The sequence below is a fragment of the Anabrus simplex genome, chromosome 5 (assembly GCF_040414725.1).
Source record: "Anabrus simplex isolate iqAnaSimp1 chromosome 5, ASM4041472v1, whole genome shotgun sequence".
Taxonomy (NCBI): domain Eukaryota; kingdom Metazoa; phylum Arthropoda; class Insecta; order Orthoptera; family Tettigoniidae; genus Anabrus; species Anabrus simplex.
Genome location: NC_090269.1, coordinates 452,811,679 through 452,824,898, shown reverse-complemented (window position 1 = coordinate 452,824,898; position 13,220 = coordinate 452,811,679). Strand labels below are relative to the sequence as shown.

Sequence of the window (13,220 nt, the reverse complement as noted above, 5' to 3'; positions counted from 1 at the left end):
GAAACGCCTCGAACTTTCCGCGAGAGTATATAAACTGCTGATTTTAGGGTCTCTGCGCCACTTCTCTACCATCTTTCAGTGTGTAAAGTACATAGCAGGGGGCGGGAAGCGCCTCTTTCTTCGGACAGCAGTTCAACAATCAGGTAATGGCCGTATAATAACTTCTTTTCTTGCTAGCTCAGCAATTTAACTCTCGAGGCGGGTCCGAAGCTTTTCCACCATGTAACTTTTCCCTAAAATGTAAAGAGTCTTAGTATCTATTCTCTTTTAAGCTACATATTGGGATAGAGAGTGCTTAACCCTCTCGAACTCCCACTCATATTGTTTTGAGGTGAACTTACTTTTTCACAACCTATTCTTCTTTAACGTAATGTAAATTGTTTTTTTTTTCTAAAGTCACCTCTTTAGTATGGGATTAGCCCTTGCATTTGTGGCCTAGAGCCAGATTAGGTTTTAAAACAAAATGTATTAGGAGTGCAGTTCGCCTCCTCTCACATTGGTATCTTAGAGGCCATGTAATTATCCTTTTCTCGCTTAATAGGCCTCAGTAGGTTGGGTATTTTACCCCTGTGTCTATGTCCTTAGAGGACAGCTTGAAGATTGTGTTAGGTGTGGCCTTTTGATGGGCTTAAAATTTTGAGAGCGGATCGCTCTTTTGAAATTTGTTTCTGCGTGCCTCTAGGAGGTCTTACTGTGTAATTTGGAGCAAGTGCTCCTGGGCGTGATTGGGGTTTTCTGCCCCTTTGTTAAACCTTATGTACATGTAAGCTTGGGCTAACTGCTCAAGAATTGTGAGTTCGGGGCTCGAAGCCCAAAGCCTGTAAATACTGTTGTTGCTCTTTTGTTGCCTTGCTACTCTGTACCTTCCATGCTTGTTATTTCTTGATTTTGAAAAGAGAATATAACCTTGTTAAATTTTACATTAACTTTAATTTCGTAGTTTGAGACCCGTTCACCCCCGCACCTTCTTTCACCTCTACCTACCACAAAAATACGGTAACACATACTATAAGTAATTCCAACCAGTGGCGGCCGGTCAGTACCTGCTACCGGGCTCCAGCACGTAGCTTGGAACTGTAAGGAATATTATACAATTATCCTGGTGCCTTTTCGTTTTGAGTACGATATGAATTTGTGTTTTGTGAAAATCAGAACGAGATCTGTCGAACACCTAGCGCCGTTCTCCCGGGGAACAAGGCTCGTGCTCATGTGAAGTGAGCCCTTGCCTGTAGCCTGAAGGAAGCAATACGCAGGCGCAGCCAAGCTTGCAACACTCCCCCTAGCCGGCGGAGTATACCGTAAACCGGGATCAACTTTCACTGATCCCGTCTATAGTTACTTCCTCTCCCGCAAAACGGTAGAAGTACTCGATGTCTCCTGCTACCTTGATGTTCACGGCCGACTGGATCCCTCGCTGCGCTCCTTAGCTAGCTAGAGCGACGCATCAAGTCGGCCGTGTGATGTTGAACGTGGTAAGCGAGTCTGCCACTAGCGAGTAGCATCGTCTGGGCTCGAAAGTAAAGCGTAAGTGGAGGCAATCTATCTCACACATGCTTATTAAAATATCCATCTTCCTTTTGTGTCAAAAATAAGGAATTCGAAGGTGAGTCAAAGAATGTTTGAGTGACCCTAAATGTTATCCCGCATTACAATGTAATTTACTCTGGTGAAATGAAATAGCGTATGGCTGTTAGTGCCGGAAGTATCCGAGGACATGTTCGACTCGCCAGATACAGGTCTTTTGATTTGACGCCCGTAGGCGACCTGCGAATCGTGATGAGGAAGAAAGATGATGAAGACAACACATGCACCCAATGATGGTTAAAATTCCAGACCCAGGCGGGAATTGAACCCGGGATGCCTGTGACCAAAGGCCAGCGCGCTAACTATTTAGCCATGGAGCCGGACATTTACTCTGGCAATAGGGGAGCAGTTGGCAGCTTTTTCAGTTGCTTTGTGCGGTTTTTAATCTCGCGGTTATATTACTGGTGCGTGTTTTTTGTCATTGTGTTAGTGCTCAAGTTTATACGGAGATTTATGAAATTATTTATCCACTGCAGTATATATAAAGTGAAATTAAATTAGTGTTCTTAGTGGGGATCTATATTCCCACGATTCTATTTGCACTGATGTAAGTTGCGCCATTAAGTTAGTTGTTGTTGTTGTTTGAGTCATCAGTCCATAGACTGGTTTGATGCAGCTCTCCATGCCACCCTATCCTGTGCTAACCTTTTCATTTCTACGTTACTATTGCATCCTACATCTGCTCTAATCTGTTTGTCATATTCATACCTTGGTCTACCCCTACCGTTCTTGCCACCTACACTTCCTTCAAAAACCAACCGAACAAGTCCTGGGTGTCTTAAGATGTGTCCTATCATTCTATCTCTTCTTCTCGTCAAATTTAGCCAAATCGCTCTCCTCTCACCAATTCGATTCAGTATCTCTTCATTCGTGATTCGATCTATCCATCTCACCTTCAGCATTCTTCTATAACACCACATTTCAAAAGCTTCTATTCTCTTTCTTTCTGAGCTAGTTATCGTCCATGTTTCACTTCCATACAATGCCACGCTCCACACAAAAGTCTTCAAAAACATCTTTCTAATTCCGATATCAATATTTGAAGTGAGCAAATTTCTTTTCTTAAGAAAGCTCTTCCTTGCTTGTGCTAGTCTGCATTTTATGTCCTCCTTACTTCTGCCATCGTTGGTTATTTTACTACCCAAGTAACAATATTCATCTACTTCCTTTAAGACTTCATTTCCTAATCTAATATTTCCTACATCACCTGCCTTCGTTCGACTGCACTCCATTACTTTTGTTTTGGACTTATTTATTTTCATCTTGTACTCCTTACCTAAGACTTCATCCATACCATTCAGCAACTTCTCGAGATCTTCTGCAGTCTCAGATAAAATAACAATATCATCGGCAAATCTCAAGGTTTTGATTTCCTCTCCTTGGACTGTTAGTAAAAACAATATATTTCTCGAACGAATAATTTATCTCGTAGACAGTTGTCGAAGAATTTATCTGCTTCCAAGTTAATGTTGTTTTTGTTTGTTCTGAGTTATAAATTGTGAGAAAAGTTGTATCATTATTACCGAGTTTGAAGTATGCGTTGTTCATCATGGCAATATGCACCGTATTTAGTTTGTTTTTGTAGCCGCCACTGGTTCCAAGAGGTTCACTTTTTCATTAATAGTTATCTCATTGCTTCTCGTTCGTTCGAGATTTGTTTCTGTTCTTGTATTTGATATATAGCTGCTGCAGCCACTGAGACACTTGTTCGCACTGCTACTGTCGTTTTGGTGGGTTGTTCTTTTGTTAAGGATTAGGGTATCACGTCGTTCGTAATAACACGTACTAGCACTTTTCCATATTCCTTGAGCAATACCTACATCTAAACCCTCTGATTTGTGTCATCCCCTCCTCAATACCACGGGTGGCCCAGATTGGTTGCGCAGTAGATGTTAGTTTTCCCTTGTCCTGCTCGTGACTTCATCACAGGAGCACCGTGACTGTGTGGCATACAACCGCACGTGTATCTCATTTCGTTGTTTACATATGTCTGCCATATAAAGCAAGGATTTCCACATAATTTTATTTCCGTATACTGCTGTTGGTTTATATAGTGGGCTACTGTATTTTGCGTAGTGTGTGTCTCGTAGATAATTTCTGTGAGATCTGTATTAAGTTGTTGTGTTTCGTGCAGTTAGGTGCACTTATTTTCTCTTCGATAGTTGCGTGAATAGTGTAATAGAAGCTGGAGTGAAGTACAGTACGGTGTCATTGCGATAGAAAACGGTACCGTTAATGATACACCGCAGTCTACAGCGACGCCTGATTGTTCAGCAGAGAGATTTCGGTACCTCGCCGGCTACATCACCTACCGTGAAAGAAAATATAACAGGTCAATGGGAACTCGCACTGGGGAAATGCTTTCCATTTCTTCTGGTACAGCCCCTGTGGGATGGATAGAAGTCTTATCTCGGGGAGGTCTACTCGTTCTATCGGAAGAATGGTAAACCAAATAAAGGAATTTTTGTTAATTTTCACGGACACTCACGGACGTGCTGAACTGTGACGCATACCTAATATTATACGAAAAGTGTGTCAATCCCCGCTGTACCTCCCAAAATAGTAAAAATGTATGTTAGAACTAGAATATTTATAAGCATACGACAAATGAACATTTGGGCAAGAATTGAAAAATCCATAGCAGCTCATCGGCGAAAGGCATGACCGTGGATTTCATCTTCAAAAGCAACCACTTCATGACATCTGATCTCACAGGTAGGACTGTGTTCTAATTAAGTGTTTTTCCTGTTCTTTCTTATTGTTTTTTTAAAAGTAGACTATCTATGCGGAGCCTCCCTGGCTCAGACCGCAGCGCGTCGGCTTCCCACCACTGGATACCGTGGTTCAAATCCCGGTCACTCCCTGTGAGATTTGTGTTGGTCAAAGGGAGGCGGGACAGGTTTTTCTCTGGGTCTTCCGATTTTCCCTGTCATCTTTCATTCCAGCAACACTCTCCATTATAATTCCATAGCATTTATCAGTCCTTAATAAATCACTTTGGGTGTGGCGACCCCATTGTAATAGTAGCCTGTATATGGTTCATTCATTCCATCCCTGACCCAGTCAAAGACTGGAAAACAGGTTGTAGGTTTTCCAGGACTATCTATGCATGGTTTCGAATATGAACTTACTTCTGCTGCTGTTATAATATGTGTTAAGCTTTAAACTCGATACCTGCGGAAGTGAGTCAGTACGTATGTTAACATACCGGTACGGTAGTTCCATCACGGAAGTTCTGCTGTAAAGATTTAATATTAGGTACAAACATTTCATATCTCTAAATATTTATGTTTACAGAGTTGAGAGCGCATAACCTTCCTCAAACTAAATAGAGGAATTTCAAGCGTTGGTCAGTGTGCCGTCAAGTTGCATTTACGCTTTATTCGTAATAGAAATAATGAAAAATTACTACGCTGTACTCTTTTTCAATCTTATAACAGCAGTAATCCTTATGTCTGGTCTGCAATTAGTTCTGAGAAACTGTAATGTTTGCAGGTATTATGAGATTCCTACTGATTTGCGCGCTCTCTGGGCTCGGCTGCTTTGCTCCTACTGTGACGTCATTTCGGTTAACCAATAGCAGCTCGTCTCGCGTTGGGCCCAACCAACGAGCTAGAATAACATAGAGAGGCGGAAGCGCTGCCTGGGTGAACCTAATAGAACGAACGTCCGCCATGTTTCCTGTTGTCACACAAGCAAGGGGGCATGGCCTTTAAATGACGAAAAGTGTTGAAAATGCGCATTTTAGAATCGCTGGGGGAGAATTGAAGTCCGTTGCCGAAAGCTTGAAGCATGAAAGCGAATACCGCCACTTCATCATATTGCGGCACGAGGCCAACATCACGATCAGTTGATTGTAGGGTAGTTCGAAATCATCGCACAGTGACATACGAATAGGCCTCGAAATCGGAAGAAGAGCGTTACCCTGCTTGGCTGTTGTGGTTAAGCGTAAATTAGAATAAAAACGATGGACATAAATATTTATGACAGGAAACCTTAAAATCATAGGGACCTATAATAGGTTACAACCTCATTCTGTTAATATTTTTAAAATTATTGCATCCTCATGAGTACTGTGTTCCTTTCTTAATCTGTTTACCCTCCCGGGTTGGTTTTTCCCACGGACTCAGCGACGGATCCCACCTCTACCACCTCAAGGACAGTGTTCTGGAGCGTGAGACATTGGGTCGGGGGATACAACTGTGAGGGAGGGCTGCACCTGCTATGCTGAACATGGGCCTTGTGGGGGGAGCCTTAAGTTAGGTACCTGGAGGAGAAGTGGGAAACCACGGAAAATCACTTCAAGGATGGCTGAGGTGGGAGTCGAACCCACTTCTATTCAGTTGACCTCCCCAGGCTGATAGAATCCCGTTACAGCCCTCGTGCCCCTTTTCAAATTTCGTGGCGGAGCTGGGAATCGAACCCGGGCTTCCAGGGGTGGCAGCTGCTCACGCTAACCAGTGCAGCACAGAGGCGGCCCATGAATACTTTACTACAATAATCGTTTAGTGTAATTATTTATTATAATATAGTGGGGATATCGTGTTTCTCCCATTACCATATCATACTGGGATTACTAGCTTGAAAGTTGTCCATTATGAAGTGCGGCGCAGTTTTAAAAACTAAGGCAACAGACATCTACAATAAAGGCTGTATACATTTCAAAATTAGCAGTAAAATGCTGTATTTATCATACTTGGTGTACATTTGAACGAAATAAGTGATTTTTTGTGGTTACGTTTTCTTGGTGGTGGGCGTTCCATTTCCTTTATTTGTAAATGTGAATGAAAATTAAATAGGGCTGGAAATGTACAGAGCATAAGCAACTGAATTGAGTGGGATACCATTTATCTCTTTTCGCCCTCACAACGTATTATTCAGTTAATTCCTTGTTCTTTAAACGAAATCTGAAACAAAATTCGACAAATAATTACCGTGGCTAAGTAAACAATAAAATGGATTTAATTACAAACAGAAATTACAAAAAGGAATCTCGGCTATAATTCAGTAATACTTACTTAAAGTACGATACGGTATATCCTTGGTTTTATTACTCCGATTAGTACAACCATACGCTGAGCTTACGGCTGGCATTCTTGAAAGCGAGAATCTATCTTTTCACTTCTTAAAACTTAGGGAATTGGCATGCACGATCTCCCTGTCACCTCAACATATGCTCTCGCGCCAATTCGCTTTGTTTTGACAACCGTTAACATGGCTGCCCCTTATCAACTTGCTTCAAGCAGGGAGCGCTGATGTCAGGTATACAGCCCCTCTATTTTATTCTAGCTCGTTGGGCCCAACCTTTAGTAGTGTTTAAGAACCTTGCTCAATACTCTCTCCTTTAGTAGTTGATTTATATTCTATATTCTTCCCAATTGTAGATCCGGTCATGTACGTAATTGTAGTAAGACGCCAAGATGGATCACTTCGGCGTGTCCAGGTGCTAACTCCTGGTCTATTCACCCTTATACCCACACTTGTAGATTTTCACTCCTGCTAGAGATCATCGTGTTAAAGTAATTTGTGAATAGTTGCATTAATCCCACATATTAATGTGCCACTATACGGTTCTAACCAAGAAGTTTACAGTTTTTCCCAGATATGGAAATTGTGAGATAAAGTGTATATTAATCATCATAAATAGTGGTTAATAAAGTTGTGAAGTGTTTCATTCTCAAAAGTATTGGAACTGGGTGTTAGTCAAATACTAAGGCCAACCAAATATCAAGAAGGAGAAGAAAAAGAAGAAAATGCGACCGGTGATTGAAGGTGATCAAATACGGTACGTCAGCATTGCGTCGGTAGATTCACTGGCACGTAAAAGGATTGTGGGAATATAATTCCAGCACCTCGGTGTCTCCGAAAACCGTAACAGTAGTTAGTGGTACGTAAAGCAAATAAACATACCGATAATTATTTATTACGGTCTGAAAATCAGTCGCTTCCTGCCAAATTAACTTATAGTTCACCATTATTCCACTGAAATAGCGTATACGTAACTTCCAGCCATTGTATCAGCAACCTTTGTTTGTTTGTGTATAATATTTATTAGCAGAATTCGCCTCCATTTATTACGTGGTCTTTATTCATTGTTCCTGTTGTGATTTACACTTGATGCTTTGCTTTTCATACTCAAATGTGCGGTATATGGACTTTTGTTTTCTTTAGCACAACCTAACTTCATGCCTGGTATTAATATTATTATTAAACTAAGCTATTCTTAGCGAGGGCATATTTGTATGGATGAAGAGTACTGTAATATTGTAGTTATAAATGTCCAACCTATAAAAGGTTCGTTTTCGAAGTGGTCGGGTTGTTGTATTTCATTGACTCTGGTCTAACGTGTAGGTCATCGGCATCGGTCCTGTTTAATATTGATATGGATTTGTTTTTTGGACTTATAGCCAATAACTATTTGTGCCATTTTATTGCGTTAAATATGTCATATCTGTACGGTTTTCTTCATTGAGGAATTGTGGTGTCTTTAATTTTTCTCTACAAACATAACATCTGATGTGCCCGACCACCTCAGTTACCGAGTGCAGGAATTTTAATTGAACACAATTTAGACTGCCTGAATGCCGACATCGTATGGCAGGAGGTGTATAGTACTCTACTCGATACAACCTTATAAGCAAGTTAAGATGGTTCTGCTTATACCGCAGGCTCGGGCACCGCGGCTGCAGCTTGTGCGTCTGTATGATGTCATGTACGACGTGTTTAGCCATCTAGGAGGTGTTGGTTTAGCGAGTTCATGTTTGCAAACATGGCGGATAATTCGAAGGGACGTGTAGGGGCCGCTAAATGTATGAATTAATGGTCTGGTATATTTAGCTTTTTGAGACAGCGTAACACAATTTACAGGCACTAGGTTGGATTATAACTTGACTAGTTGGTTCGTGGAATAGATATAAACGTTGCGATATGATGGGGCTGACTTGATGTCGCGAAAAATTTACGAGTATTAAGTACGTCCGACAAGTGCGAAAAGCATTGGTCTGGTTCGTTTAGGTCCACCTAGTGGCAAAACCATTGGTATGGCGACAAACAAAGGGTGCCTGGTGGCGTAAGCCTCCAGGTTACGGCCAGCCTCTAGTATCCCTTACCAAAAGCAATTGTGATTCACCGAAAACCACTGATAGTGACATGTTAGGATGTGATTCACCGAAAACTACTGATAATGACATGTTATATTGTTATCCACCAAAAACCACTGATGATGACATGTTATATTGTTATCCACCAAAAATCACTCATAGTGACATGTTATATTGTTATCCACAAAAAACCACTGATAATGACATGTTATATTGTTATCCCCCCAAAACCACTGATAGTGACAGGTTAGGTTGTGATCCACCGGAAACCACTCATAGTGACAGGTTAGGTTGTTATCCACCGGAAACCACTGATAGTGACAGGTTAGGTTGTTATCCACCGGAAACCACTGATAGTGACAGGTTAGGGGGTGATCCACCGAAAACCACTGATAGTGACAGCTTAGGTTGTGATCCACCAAAAACCACTGATAGTGACAGGTTAGGTTGTGATACACCGAAAACCACTGATAGTGACAGGTTGGGGGTGATCCACCGAAAACCACTCATAGTGGCAGGTTAGGTTGTAGTCCACTGAATACCACTGATAGTGACAGGTTATATTGTTATCTACCAAAAACCACTGATAGTGACAGGTTAGGTGGTGATCCACCGAAAACCACTGATAATGACATGTTACATTGTTATCCACCAAAACCACTGATAGTGACGGGTTAGGTGGTGATCCACCGAAAACAACTGATAGTGACAGTATAGGTTGTGATCCACCGAAAGCGACCGGTAGTGACAGCTTAGGTTCGGTTAGGTGTGAATGCATTGCTAATTGAACGACTGCTGTTGGAAGTACACTTTTGGTGATCTCATCTGGAATGTGAAAGCAACACTATACATACGAGTATATTGCAATCACTGAGACAAGATAAGAATTTATTGGTAGTAACTATAAGTTGACACAGGAGTGGAGAAAGGATTCACAACTCGTCTTTGCGTAGATGTACTTCCTCTTAAATTAATAATTACTAGTATGGATGCAGCACGGAACAGGGATTTTAATTGTTTTGGCTTGTTGTACTTCGCTTTAAAACAACAATCACGTCTATCACAGAGCTGGACGCATGACTCGATTGTTTCTGTCTAGTTATACTTCCTCTTAAAACAGGCGCGCGCTGTACAACGCGAGTAAACGTGCTCCACAATCCACCTGCCATATCAGTCAGATAATAATTATTTTAATATTCGTGGGTGTGCTAGTGCTTTATTTAAGTGTGAACTTCAATAGCCGTGAAGTACTATGACGCTGAAGGCCGTAAATGAACGTCTTTCAAAGTTCGAGAAGCGAATGGCAGAATTCCACGCACGCTTGGAGGAAGCCATGGCTGCTGGCGCGACCAGTGCTGCCAATTCAGGCGACACACTAACCGGCCTCGCTTCAGAGTTCCAGGATTTTCGGGAAATAATTTCAGAGGAATTAAGTGAAATGAAGAAGGAGGTAAGCTATCTACAGGAACGCTCGACCAGCAGGACATCCTAATTGACGAGCCAGAACAATATAGCAGAAGGAACTGCCTACTCCTTCATGGTGTCTGTGAGACCCCCAACGAAGACACGTTCGCTGTGGCGCTGGGTACATTAAAAACAGTCTGAACATCGAATTGTCTATAGACAGCGTAGATCGATGTCATGACTCGGCCGTATGAAGAGGACAGCAGTTGAGCTGGTGTCCGCAGGAAGTCGGCCCAGCATCATTTAATTCCTCAGGTACCATGAAAGAGACCGCATCTGGCGCGCCAAGCGAGCTCTTAAAGGTACCAAATTAATAATTACCGAATCTCTGACATCCACAAGGAAAGAAGTACTGCGTAAAGCTCGGGACTTCTGGGGTAAGCGGCGAGTTTCGATGCAGGACGGCCGCATTATCGTTCATTTGGAAGACGGGAAAAAGCTCCACATTAGTTCACCTAATACACATGAGGCGGTTAGGTGGATTATCAGATTGATATGACCATTGTGATGTGCCCAGTAAATGTTGTTATTATTATTATTATTATTATTATTATTATTATTATTATTATTATTATTATTATTATTATTATTATTATTATTAGATCTACGTATGTGATCGTGTGTGTGTGTGTGGTGCCTTAACCAGTAGGCAGTCCATTTATTCAGGAAATACAGGTAAGATTTTTTGTCTCAGTTAAATATGCCCATTAGTCAGGTAGCTACGGTATTTCCTCATGACAGTGACCTCTCTAAGAATAGCACACCCCTCACTCCTTCACAGAACATAGATTCCGGTAACCTTTTGAAACAAGAACTTTCACTATATCCTCATACTCTCCAGTGTTGTCACATGAACAGCCTAAGCTTGCCCGCACACATTGACGAAATTCAGGCTATATTTAACAAAAATAGCGTCCATTTGATAGGTATTAGTAAAAGCTGGTTATCGCCGTCAATTCCAAACAACATGGTTCGCCTTGACGGCTATAACCTCTACCGCCATGATCGTACAAATAAGAGGGGTGGAGGTATTGTTCTCTACTGTAGAGATGACCTGAAGAGCCATGTCATTTGTACTTCATCGACCGATGAATTGCTGAGGACGGAGTTTATGTTCGTCGAAGTAGTTGCTGTGGACAGTAAATACTTATGGGAGTGGTTTACCGACCACCTAAAGTATCTTACTTGACCGCGTTTGAAACGCACCTACTTAACTTGCTACCAGCCTGTCAACATATCATTATATTAGGCGACTTCAATACAAATCTACTTACGAAGAAATACGATACTAAGAAACTAGAAGACATGTTTTCCTCATGTGACTTGACTATCCTTCCCTCTGACCCTACAAACCATGTACGTACTGCCAACAACATTTCCTACACCTTAATAGATCTCAAAGTAACAAACAACCCTCAGAAAGTGGTAACGCACGGACAAATGTCAGTATCGGCCGTGTCCACCCACGATCTTATATTTCTTGCGTACTCACTTCGCGTACCAAAATATAAACCTAGGTATATAACGTGCAGGAATATGAAAGATATCGACATCTGTGAATTAAGACACGATGCCTAGAATCTTCATGGAATAGCATTTTAAAACTGACAGACATTGATGGAAAAATAAATACATCTTTCTTTTTAGAATTTCTATATCTTACTTTTATGTTTACATTTTTAAATTCTGTTTATAGTGGTTAAGTGTAAGAGAGGGCCGTGAGCCCTAACTTCGCCACAAATGTAAGTCAGGAATAAATAAATAAATAAATAAATTTAATTCGTTAATACACAATTTATACAACAAACATGCACCGAAAAAGCAGATCAGAATATCCCGCAAACTTAATCCATGGCTAACCCCTCCAGTTAAAAATATGATGTCTAAACGTGATGCTCTTTACCGAAATTACAAATGTACTCAGGGCCCAAATGACTATGAACAGTATAGAATAATTAGGAATGAAACTAAACAAATAATCCGTAATCTTAAATTCAAATATATTCGCGAATCAGTAAGTAACCAAAATACGGTAGTGCCTGGAGGCATCTCCGAGCCATGGGCATAGGAAAAACACATGAACAGCTTCAGGTACCTGCATTCCACTCGACGATTTAAATGAGTATTTCACGGAAGAGAGAGCTCAGTCTAACCCGCTTAACCGGCCACACGTAAATATCGTCCCAGCACCTGTCCCACAAAATCGCCCCTGCTTTGCCTTTCGTATCGTCAGCACTAATAAAGTTAAGAAAGTCTTGTAATCTGTTAAATCCAAAGCAAGCGGTGTCGATGAAATTTCTATTACTTTCATGCTTAATATTATTGGCGCTCACCCATATTTTTAATTACTGTCTCTAAAACGGCACATTACCAACAATTTGGTCCGACTCGTTGGCTGAATGGTCAGCGTACTGGCCTTCGGTTCAGAGGGTCCCGGGTTCGATTCCCGGACGGGTCGGGGATTTTAACCTTCATTGGTTAATTCCAGTGGCCCGGGGGCTGGGTGTTTGTGCTGTCCCCAACATCCCTGCAACTCACGCACCACACATAACACTATCCTCCACCACAATAACACGCAGTTACCTACACATGGCAGATGCCGCCCACCCTCATCGGAGGGTCTGCCTTTCAAGGGCTGCACTCGGCTAGAAATAGCCACACGAAATTATTATTACCAACAATTTGGAAGTACACAATGTAATTCCACTTCCTAAAAACACAGGTCCGAAACTCCTATCCGATTATCGTCGCATTTCGATTCTCCCTGCTCTCTCCAAAGCGTTAGAATGGTTGGTACATGCGCAAATATTGGAATACCCTCAGGCTCACTCTCTTCTTGACCCCCTGCAATCTGGCTTCAAGAAGGGTCATAGCACAGCCACTGCCTTGCTCAAAGTGACTGAGGACATCAGACAAGCAATGGACGAAAGACAAGTGACAATACTCACACTCCTTGACTTCAGCAGTGCTTTTGACACAATAAACATCCAGACATTGCTGATGAAGCTCAAATCGTTCTTCGGTAATGTTGCCTTAAAATTTTTCACCGCATATCTTACAGATCGTATGCAA

At 41.7% G+C, this 13,220-nt stretch overlaps 1 protein-coding gene across 1 annotated transcript in view; it reads left to right on the top strand.

The window, feature by feature from the left end:
- The first annotated feature begins 7,409 nt into the window (after positions 1-7,409).
- LOC136875112 (zinc finger protein 135) overlaps positions 7,410-13,220 on the top strand; it is an 86,322-nt gene continuing 80,511 nt past the window's right edge. The window contains exon 1 of the mRNA XM_067148844.2: positions 7,410-7,471. The gene's annotated coding sequence lies outside the window, so the exon portion shown is untranslated. The remainder of the gene's footprint in view (positions 7,472-13,220) is intronic.